This window comes from Acanthopagrus latus, chromosome 15 (genome assembly GCF_904848185.1).
Source record: "Acanthopagrus latus isolate v.2019 chromosome 15, fAcaLat1.1, whole genome shotgun sequence".
Classification (NCBI taxonomy): Eukaryota; Metazoa; Chordata; class Actinopteri; order Spariformes; family Sparidae; genus Acanthopagrus; species Acanthopagrus latus.
The window spans coordinates 11,594,274-11,603,586 of NC_051053.1; the positions used below are offsets into that span (position 1 = coordinate 11,594,274).

Here is a 9,313-nt window from a genome sequence, read left to right on the forward strand (position 1 = left end):
ACACACATAGACTGTGGTTGTATAATTGATATTTTCTGAAATAAGTAATTAATACAAAGGTTGGCATGCATGTAACTCTGATATAATCTGTTAAGCGTTGGATCTCAGAGTAAAATCACTCTGCTGTGAATTTTGAATCCTTTGAATTTGGATTTGCCCATTCACGAGCTTTTGTGAGGGTTTTTTATGTACCCTTCTCCTTCACTTTGTCTGTCTCACTTTGGTTAGGGTTTTAATGAAGATTTTGAGGCTGGAGCTGATGACGAGTCTATTTCCCTGGACTTGATTCAGCTGTCTCTCCATCTGGCGATGAAGTACCTGGGGTAAACCTTCCTCTATGAACTGCTCTTCCCTGCCTCTCCATGGTCTGCCTGTATAAACCCATTTTCCATTTTATGAACGCTTTGTTTTTCCTACATCTTGTTCTACTTCTCTGCTGTCTTCTGGTGTGGCCTTCTGTGTGGCTTTAGACCAAAACATCATTATATGTAAAAAAAAAAAATCACCTATCTCTGAAAAGGTTCAACGCAAATCTTGCATTTATCATGGTCTAAATCACAACTTAAATACAATCTTAATGCTTTTCTAGGACTATTTAACTTAAAATTTTGATTTGCCCAACATGGAGCACCGATCTGGCGACTTGAACTGGAACTTGCAAAGCGAACAGCCTGAGAGGCCAGATTTGATAACACAGTGGAGCACAGAGCTCCTCAGCTCTAATGAACACTACAGATGTGTCAAGCCGGGGAGGAGGGGTGTGCCAACAGCAGTGTAAACAGCAGCCAATTACCTGCCTGGATGACGATTCTTTACTCCTGCTTAGTGCATACATGTGAAGAGGCCAGCACATCTGCTGCATGGCCCAGCACAGGTGTACTACACGCACCACTATCATCCACTGAGCTGCCATTAGATACGCTGCATGTGTCCTTTCATCAGCACTTCTTCCAGTTTGTGTGAATCACTCAGTTTAGTTAATTTTGGTACAAGAATATCAGTGGTCTGTTGAATCAATTTGGATGCAAGCATGGTGTATGCACCTGCAGATACAAACATGAAGGGAGTGTACAGAGAAAGTATGAGAAGCATGAGATGTTAAGTATGAGAAGTATGAGAAGCAATGGGTAGTTGCACAATCATATCTTTCAGTTTTAGCCTCTGCCGTTTGTGATCCTGTTTGTTTTCTTGCAACAGAGACATTTTAGCTCACAGTGGCATTATAATTGTTCATGTGGCATTATTATTAAGACAGACCAAGTACTATCTGAGCAACAGTCAAGAGTCTAACAAGGAGAAGCAGAGAGAAAAAAAGGAAGAGATAGGGAGAAAAACTTGCCATCTGGATGTTTCCTGATCTCAGCCTCAGGCAAGATTGGCCGATGTGAAGGGCTGCCCTGCTGTAATCTAGATGCTGCATAGTTTTTTTTTCTTTATGTAAGGGTTATATAACACATGCACTGAGGATGTCCTCCACATTTTGGGAACCATCTGTTTTCATGTGTTTACACCTTTTTGAAGAGGTTTCTTCTCTTCAAAATACTGGCAAAAAGTCAAATTTGACGACTTGCTGATGTATGCACTTTTTTCTAGGCAACACTTATTTGGTCCTTTACCTTTTACAACTATAAACCTGCGTCACTCAAGTCTTTCATGAAATTGTGTCTTGACAAAGGAAAGGAAAATGATGTCGACTCACTGGAGAGAAAGAATCTAATGTTTAATAAATGAATAACTTGTTTAAAGCATAGAGTCAGGACTGCAACCCCAGACACGGAGACAAACACCACCATCGCCACTTCATATTGGAAAGAAATCCCATGATGCAGTCTTGCAGGGTGTTGTCCAGAGAACAACCTATGACTCAACACCAAAAAGAAGCAGTTGATTCTTTATTTTGGGGAAAAAAGAGGCAAGGATACACAACCCTGCTCCAGTAGTGTTGAGTTGGAGCAGGTGTGCAGTATTAGGTTTCTGGGAATCGACATCAGAGAGAACTTGTCACGGCCATCACTACCTTGGCATGAAAAGGCCAGAAATGGCTTTATTTTGTAAGAAAAAATTAAAGGGGCTCTGTGGAACCTGTGGAAGCAGGTTATTAGTTTATTTTAGCAGACACCATTTGTCCTGTTGCTCTTTGTTAGTGGAGCAAAGCAAAGCACCAAAACGAGGCACACAGAATATGCGTTACGTTGTATTGTTTGGACTGTTGCAGAAAATCCGACCTGAGTCTTTTACCAAGAAATCCAGTCACTAAAGGCAGCACCCACGCCAAAAAACAAAACAAAAACAGAAGTATCCGTCGCTGTCTGACCAGACTACTGGGCAGCATTTTTCCCCAGGCTGTGAGACTCCTTGACTTATCCCCCGCACTCAGATATAAAAAAAAATAGGTCAACTTTTTATGACATATTAATTATTAATCCATTTGAATGATTTCATTTTAAGTAGTAGTATAAAGCTTCTGCAAACAACCTTTCGATATACCACCTTGTTTTATGGAATCATAACAGCGCATCTTGTGTCAACATTGCAGCAGTATTGCATATGACGTGTTCAGATGATGGATGTTCAAACTGGACTGAAGTCAGGCGCAGTCCCACAGCGAAAGTTGTGATATGTTAGAAACAGGACATCTCTCTTGGATCTTACCCTCAGGTGCTAGGCTTTATCTCTGTTTTCTCTTAAAATAGCTCTTCATACATGTACATATGGAGCAGAATAAACAGTAGATCTTGATGTCTTGAGATAAAGAAGCGGAGATAGGCTGTCTCTTTTCCAGCTTGTCTGCATATAGTCATCTAGCCGAGGCATTTACAGTGCCTCAAAGTCAGCATGGCTTTCATTTGGTGTGGTCAGATACTAATGTATGGTGACAGATCTTGACTGAAGGTAGCTCATTATACTGCACTATGAAATAAAACAAATCAATATTAGTAATACCTGGCTTCCCACTAAAAGGGATACTGTACAGTGCTGCAGCAGTCAGCTCCCTTTCACGTCCACAGTGCGATAAAATTGGAAATCAAGAATATGACTCTTTTTATTAAAAGATATTGCTGATGTTCACTCCTGAATTGAGTAAATAAGAACATCCTTATCGGAGTGGGTGGGATGTTTTTCAGAGATTCCTCTCTTTGAATTCAGAGAGCTGTAAAAGTGGCACTCCTTCCCGCAAGCGGAAGTGGAGGCAGTTGAGAGATATGCTGTGGGACAGCTACAATATCACTGACAGAAGGAACATGCCCCTCTGGAGTCCATAATCATATTTCACTGTGGAATGTGGCGATTCTGATATGATGTAAGTCTGTTTTGTGCTCCTAGGCAGAACAAGGCCACCACTATCTCGAGGGTTTCTCAAGGCGGTCGTACTTCATGATGCAGCGAGCCTAAAATCTCATTACGTTTAAGTGCTATAATGCTAACACACGAGTCGACAGTGCCTTTGTGATGTGTGAAGCACAACACACCCAGGGCTCAAGTGGTCTGACTGTATCCCACCAGGGCAAAAGCCAGGGCTCGTGCTGGCCTCCCAGGGGTTTAAATTAGTTACAACCCTGTCCCTCTGTGGCCTCTGAAGGCCCCTTACTTCTCCTGCATAGGGCAACACCATGTCTCTAGTGGCGGGGCTTACTTAAGGCCCAACCCACATACTGTAGCAAGACATGAGCTATCTTTGAAAATAACCTTGAGAAAGTAGGGCTGGAGGGGAGGGTTTGGGTACACTTGATTTGTCTCCTCTATAATAAGACTACATGATTTGGCCTCTCAAGAGAGCCTGTCACAGAGCAGTCGATGCTGAATGCTGCCCTCTAAAACTATTGGAAGACCAACAATGCATTTAATGGTTTGGCTTAATGCGGTGCAGTTATGTAAGCACTGTGTTAAACAAAAAGGAAACAGTGTGGGTGACAATGAAATAATACATAACCGGGCACCTTATTAACCAGATAAATATGGCATATCTGTTGTGTTATACTACCTCATGCTCTGCCTTCACGAAGAGGGGGAGTGTTTTTAAGAGAGGCTTCTTAATAGGGCTACAGGGGAATATTTGGATATCTGGTAAGTCACAGCTCAGCATCTCAGTTGCCTTATGATGCCAGGAAAGAAACTTGTCTGAGATTGTGTTTATTGTGTTCGATAGTTGAATGTTGAACACTTTATATGCTGTGCACGTGTGTCCATATACAGTACATACTCATTCCTATGAATGCTAATGCCCCCCCCAACCCAACACCCACTCTACACACACTTTCTTCTGTCTATTATAGCTGCCCTGTGGCCAGAACTACTGTCAGCTCCGTGACGCCTGCCATGAAATATTCACTATACCATGAGTCATGAACAGACTGCAGGGAGAGCTACGCTTGACTGTCCTGTTCCCCGATCGGACCTGGCTAAGAGGAGCTGCTGTTCACTTTGATCCTATGCTAGGGCTCCTGACTAATAGCTGTCTTTCCCCCTGCCAGGCTGGTGCACATACACAACTCTTTTCAGTCATACTAAGCTGCCTTCGACTCTCTATCACACTGTAACATTTCCTAGTTCTTACCTTGTGTTAGTCCAGATTAGGTGAAACAAACAATGCTATACTGTAGACAGCTAAAGAGAAACAGCTTCGAGCACCTCCATTTTCATGGAAGCAACAGCGCATTAGCCTTGATATCTTGTTTCTGTACAACTCATCTTGCGAGCATTTGCTAAAGAGGCGCCCAAGGAGCTGTTGATGATTAGTGGCAGAGCACCTACAGTATATGAGAGGCGTGATTTTGGTTCTTGGTCGTAAAGAGACCATAAATTAACAGAAACAAAGAATATCATCCCCCTCAGCAGCAGTTATTAATCTCACTTTGGGCTTTTTAACTCTGGAGCCGGCTAGCAGCATGTTCTGAAGTCAGCCGGCATTTGCCTGGCCATTTATTCATTAGGGAGCCCTAAAGAGCATCGGCGGACACCTCAATTGCTGCTGGAAAAAAAAAAAGTCTCTTATGTTTTGCCGCACATTAAATACAGTTCCAAGTGGCACTTGAGTTGTACATATTTGCTATTCACAGCAGGACCACTATATCAACAAACACAAGCTGTTTTTGATTGACAGTGCAGTTAAATTTTCTTTTTAGTAGTGGACCGTGTTTGTTAATGATTTTGATAAGACTTGAATACTTACTAATACTATGCACCACTGAGGCAACATTTAGTGCAAAAATATATCTACTCCACCTGCCAAGGAAACAAAGCGCCCTTTCTTCCTTTCTCTCAGTCTCTACAACTGCGTAATTGGACTCTACACATCTGCTCTTTTACTCATCATGTCCAAACGATGTCCTACTTTCTCAGACAAAAGCACTCTTAAAGATTTAGATCCAAGAGGCTTTCCTCAAAACCAGAAGCTGACTGTCAAAAAAGCCTGGCTTTGATTTTGTCCAACCTCAAGTTAAGGTAGTCGTTAGTCTGTAAGGCCTGCTCAGAGTATTAATAAGGGCACAGTTCATCCACCCTCACAAAAAGTTTTCAGTAGGATGAACCCTCAAATCAGTGTGAGGAGAAAGACCTTCAGTAACACGCAGGACTGCCTGGAGGCGTCACAAACAGTGCATTAGGTGTCCAAAATAGTAGTCTAATGAGATACATTAAGGCCAGAGTCAACGTCCTTCAGTGTCTTATACAAAAACATGTCCTCTGCCTTGTGAGTTCCTACTGGTGAACTGGTTGTAAAGTGTTTGAGGACAAGCAGCATTTTTACTTGGTACAGTTTCTCACTTGGCAACACTAATCTGTTCATATGTGGTTATTTCTGCATTTGTTGAGTGCCGTGAAAGTGACCTTTCCTTTATAGTAAGTACCAGTATTTTTTTATCTTTCGCCTGAGATTGTCAGGAAAGAAAACGTTTTTAAGAAATGACAGGAACTGTTCAGCTACCTTGAAAGACAAAACTTTTAAAGAGCGTTGTGTCCTTGCTTTTCAAAAAAATCTTTTTTACCCACTAGACCCGTTCTGTTCTTGTGACTGGGCGAGTAAGTGGCTGATATTGACTTTGGAACAAAAATGTCAATGAAGCCTGAAACACAATGCTTTGCATACTTGTGATAAGTAAAAAGACACTCTGGCTATGAGAGCAGCGGGTGGTTATTGAACCTTGGACTTATCTCAACCGAGAATTGACATGTTAGTGCATGTCGTTAACAAACCTCCTAATCGATGATAGACAGACATCAAGAATTCTCAGCAGGGACTTTGGTCGGCTTCAAGAAATTTAGACCGAGATACGACATCCTGTGGTCATAAACAAAAGATTCCACTGACATTTTAAAGCACTCTGATGATTGAAAAGGCAGGAATGCTCCTTTGTCATTAGAGGGCCAAGTTAAATCTTTTCCCAGTTTGAGAGAACCATTAAAACTTCACGGTGGCAGTGAGCACAACTCTGGCTTTGTAAACCAATCTCAAACTTGTTTGAGTTCTTTAATAGCACATAATTATGCAAGGGTCCTGATATTTGAATTGCCTTAATGAGTGTCATTTGGAGAGGTCCTTGTAACATCAAGAGGCTGCAGCAATGTTCTTTCGACACCTGCTGCCCTTGGGAAAAATAGAAAGCCCTTTCAAGAAAAAAGTCTACTAATAGAACCAATTAACCAGTCTGACAAGTTCCCATAGTAATCACCAAAGAAAAGAGATTGGGCAGCACTTAAGGCCAATCACAGAGACAGGCAATAAGAAATTATAAGACCATTAAGTTTGAGCCTTTGCTTGGAGTCAGGGCCATTGGAGAGTGGATGGAGAGATTTAACATGTCTGCCAGTAAAGTGCTGTTTTTATGGGAACTGTCTTAAAGAATGAGTTGGTCAGAGGTCCTGATCAACAGTCAAAGTGTTTTTTAATTTATGTGACAGAAATAAATTAATTGTTGATTTGAAATGTATAAACCACAGTGAATACCAAATGATGTTCGATAGCGAACAATTTGATGTGAACACACAACCATATACATAGAGGCCCCCCTAATACCAATCATAAGGCAGGAGCCGAATGAGGACACATCACAGCTGGACAGCTGTGGAAAGCCTTTTATCCATGCCTGTTATATTCTATTACCTTACAGCCTCCTCTCTTATCTTCCTGTGCTGTCACAAATATTAGTATCTGGTGTCTGTTTTAAAGATATTCCAAGCAACATTGATATTTTCTTTCCTTGAATATTTCATGGAAATATCTCATTTATGTTTCATGTTATGTACAAAATAACACAAAATATTTCCCTCAGGGAGGCACATGTTGTGTGTGAATGTAGGTCTGGCAATGAAAGACTGAGCTGCATGTGAAGCTTGGCAGGAAGTAGGAGCAGAGACATACAGTAGGAGAACATAGCAGCACTTGCAATTCCCAGTAAGTACATAAAAACGATATATAGCATATCTGCTGACGCACTAGAAATGTAATTTTTATTGATTTTTATTAAATACGGGTCAAATAAAGCAGCATCAGTCGCACAGACAACTATTGCATGCATCATTTATTTATCTCAAAGATGTTTTTATTTTCGTTTACCTCATTTACAGCTAAAGGGAGAAAAATGTGCCCTTAAAACTGAAAATCCTCACGATATCATGAAATACAAAAAGAAAACTGTGGCAGACTCATGGTGTCTCGTGCTTCTTTTAACTAGCATGCAGTCTCAGCGGAGCATCACAGTTGTTGCGATCAAGGTCAGCTCTCATCCTCCAGACCTGATTTTCCTTGTCGGTATTCCAAGCACCTCAGAAGATGTTGGCAACAGTTTTTACTTGGCAGATACCTCCCCGACCCAACAGGGCACATGGAAGAGATGCACTCTGAATAGTCGATTCTTCCAACCTGTGGTCAGCATTCCACATGCGTCCCTCGGAGCTAAACGCTCTTCCTCTGCTCTCCTTTTAAGCTCTCTGACAGGAAGGATGCGATATTGCACCTGGCCTCTTTCATGGCTCCCTCCCCCCTCTTCGCCTCTGCCTCGACGTGGAACTGTTCCACCACTCCACCTCTCCACACTAATTGTTCATTCCTTCTCTCCCTCTTATTACGCTCTGACACCTCCTCCCCGTAGAGCTCCAGCGCTCACGCGTTGGGAAAAGAGGACAACTCATTATTCAAACTGTTAAACAGATGAGTTCATAATAAAGAACAGCTCTGCAGGAAGAGTGAAACCTGCCATCAATCGGTTTTGATGTGGGCAGAGTTTCAGCGCTGCCGACCTCTCTGATGCCAGAATGATAAACATAACATCCTCAGCCTCAGTGAGTTTGTGTTGTTTAATGAATCCCACTGATCAGAAACAGCCTGGCAAAAGATCTAACTAAAAATACGTCTTCATATGTATTGACTCCCGATTGGGTTTCTAGGCCCTGGCTTGATACACCTCATCCAGCTCCATGTCCGGCTTTCATAATAAGCATCTGGGATCCAAATGCGAATCAGTACACTTCAAAGGAGAAAAAGTAATAATCTTATTTTATCTTATTTAGTGTTTTTTAAAAATTTTTTTTTACATGCTTTGTGCTTCAAAGATGACTTAAAAATGGTCTATAAAGCTGCAGGCTTTACTCTTTTCAGTCTCTTGAAATAGTGAAGGTCATGCTGTTACATGCACTTACCATAGTACATTACAGTACAGCAGGCTGCTCTTATAATGGCAGTGTATCAAATTGACTTTTTTTTTTATGTGGACAAGGCATTTTCTTTTTTTCTGGAGTATTATTTCATTATTGTCAAAGGAAGATAAAGATAAATTATTGGGATAATTTACATGGTAGCAAGCTGAATTACAAAGCTGATTTAAACACAAATCAGAACACTTTGAAATAAACACTGCTCACTATAATAGCTGTAGAAAGACGGGAAAGTGGGTAGAAGAGATTCAAACAACTGCGGATTGAAATCGAACCCAGGGCACAAGGGCCAGCCTAAGTAAATGGGTCAGAAGCTTCCAGGGCAACCCAGAAAATAATGCAATGTTAAAATGAGAGTGATGTTGAAAAAGTCTCTCCAAAACACCAAAGAGAGTTTCTTGACTGAATGAATGCGATGTAAAACAACGTTAAAAGAAAAGAACGGAAAAAATTATGTCACAAAAATACTTTTTATAAACAGTTATAGTTTTATATTGCATATAAAGCACAAAACATCTTTACTCTTTCTAAAATGTACAGGGAAGTATTCAACACAACTGAGATTCTTTTACTGTGATTGTAAAAACTGAACTTACGTTATTTGAGTTTTTGTTCAGTTATGCTTCACGCTGATCTCAGAGTCTGAGGATATGATAGTAAAGGT

The 9,313-nt window shown here is 41.1% G+C and overlaps 1 long non-coding RNA gene across 3 annotated transcripts in view; it reads left to right on the forward strand.

Annotated features, from left to right (window-relative positions):
- LOC119033480 overlaps positions 1-6,080 on the forward strand; it is a 30,854-nt gene extending 24,774 nt beyond the window's left edge. For 2 of the 3 annotated variants that reach the window (XR_005079263.1, XR_005079261.1), the window contains one exon: positions 229-396. This is a non-coding gene — a long non-coding RNA (uncharacterized LOC119033480). Of the gene's footprint in view, positions 1-228; positions 397-4,274 lie in introns of those variants that run through there. The other variant, XR_005079262.1, reaches the window with a different exon arrangement.
- The last annotated feature ends 3,233 nt before the right edge of the window (positions 6,081-9,313 follow it).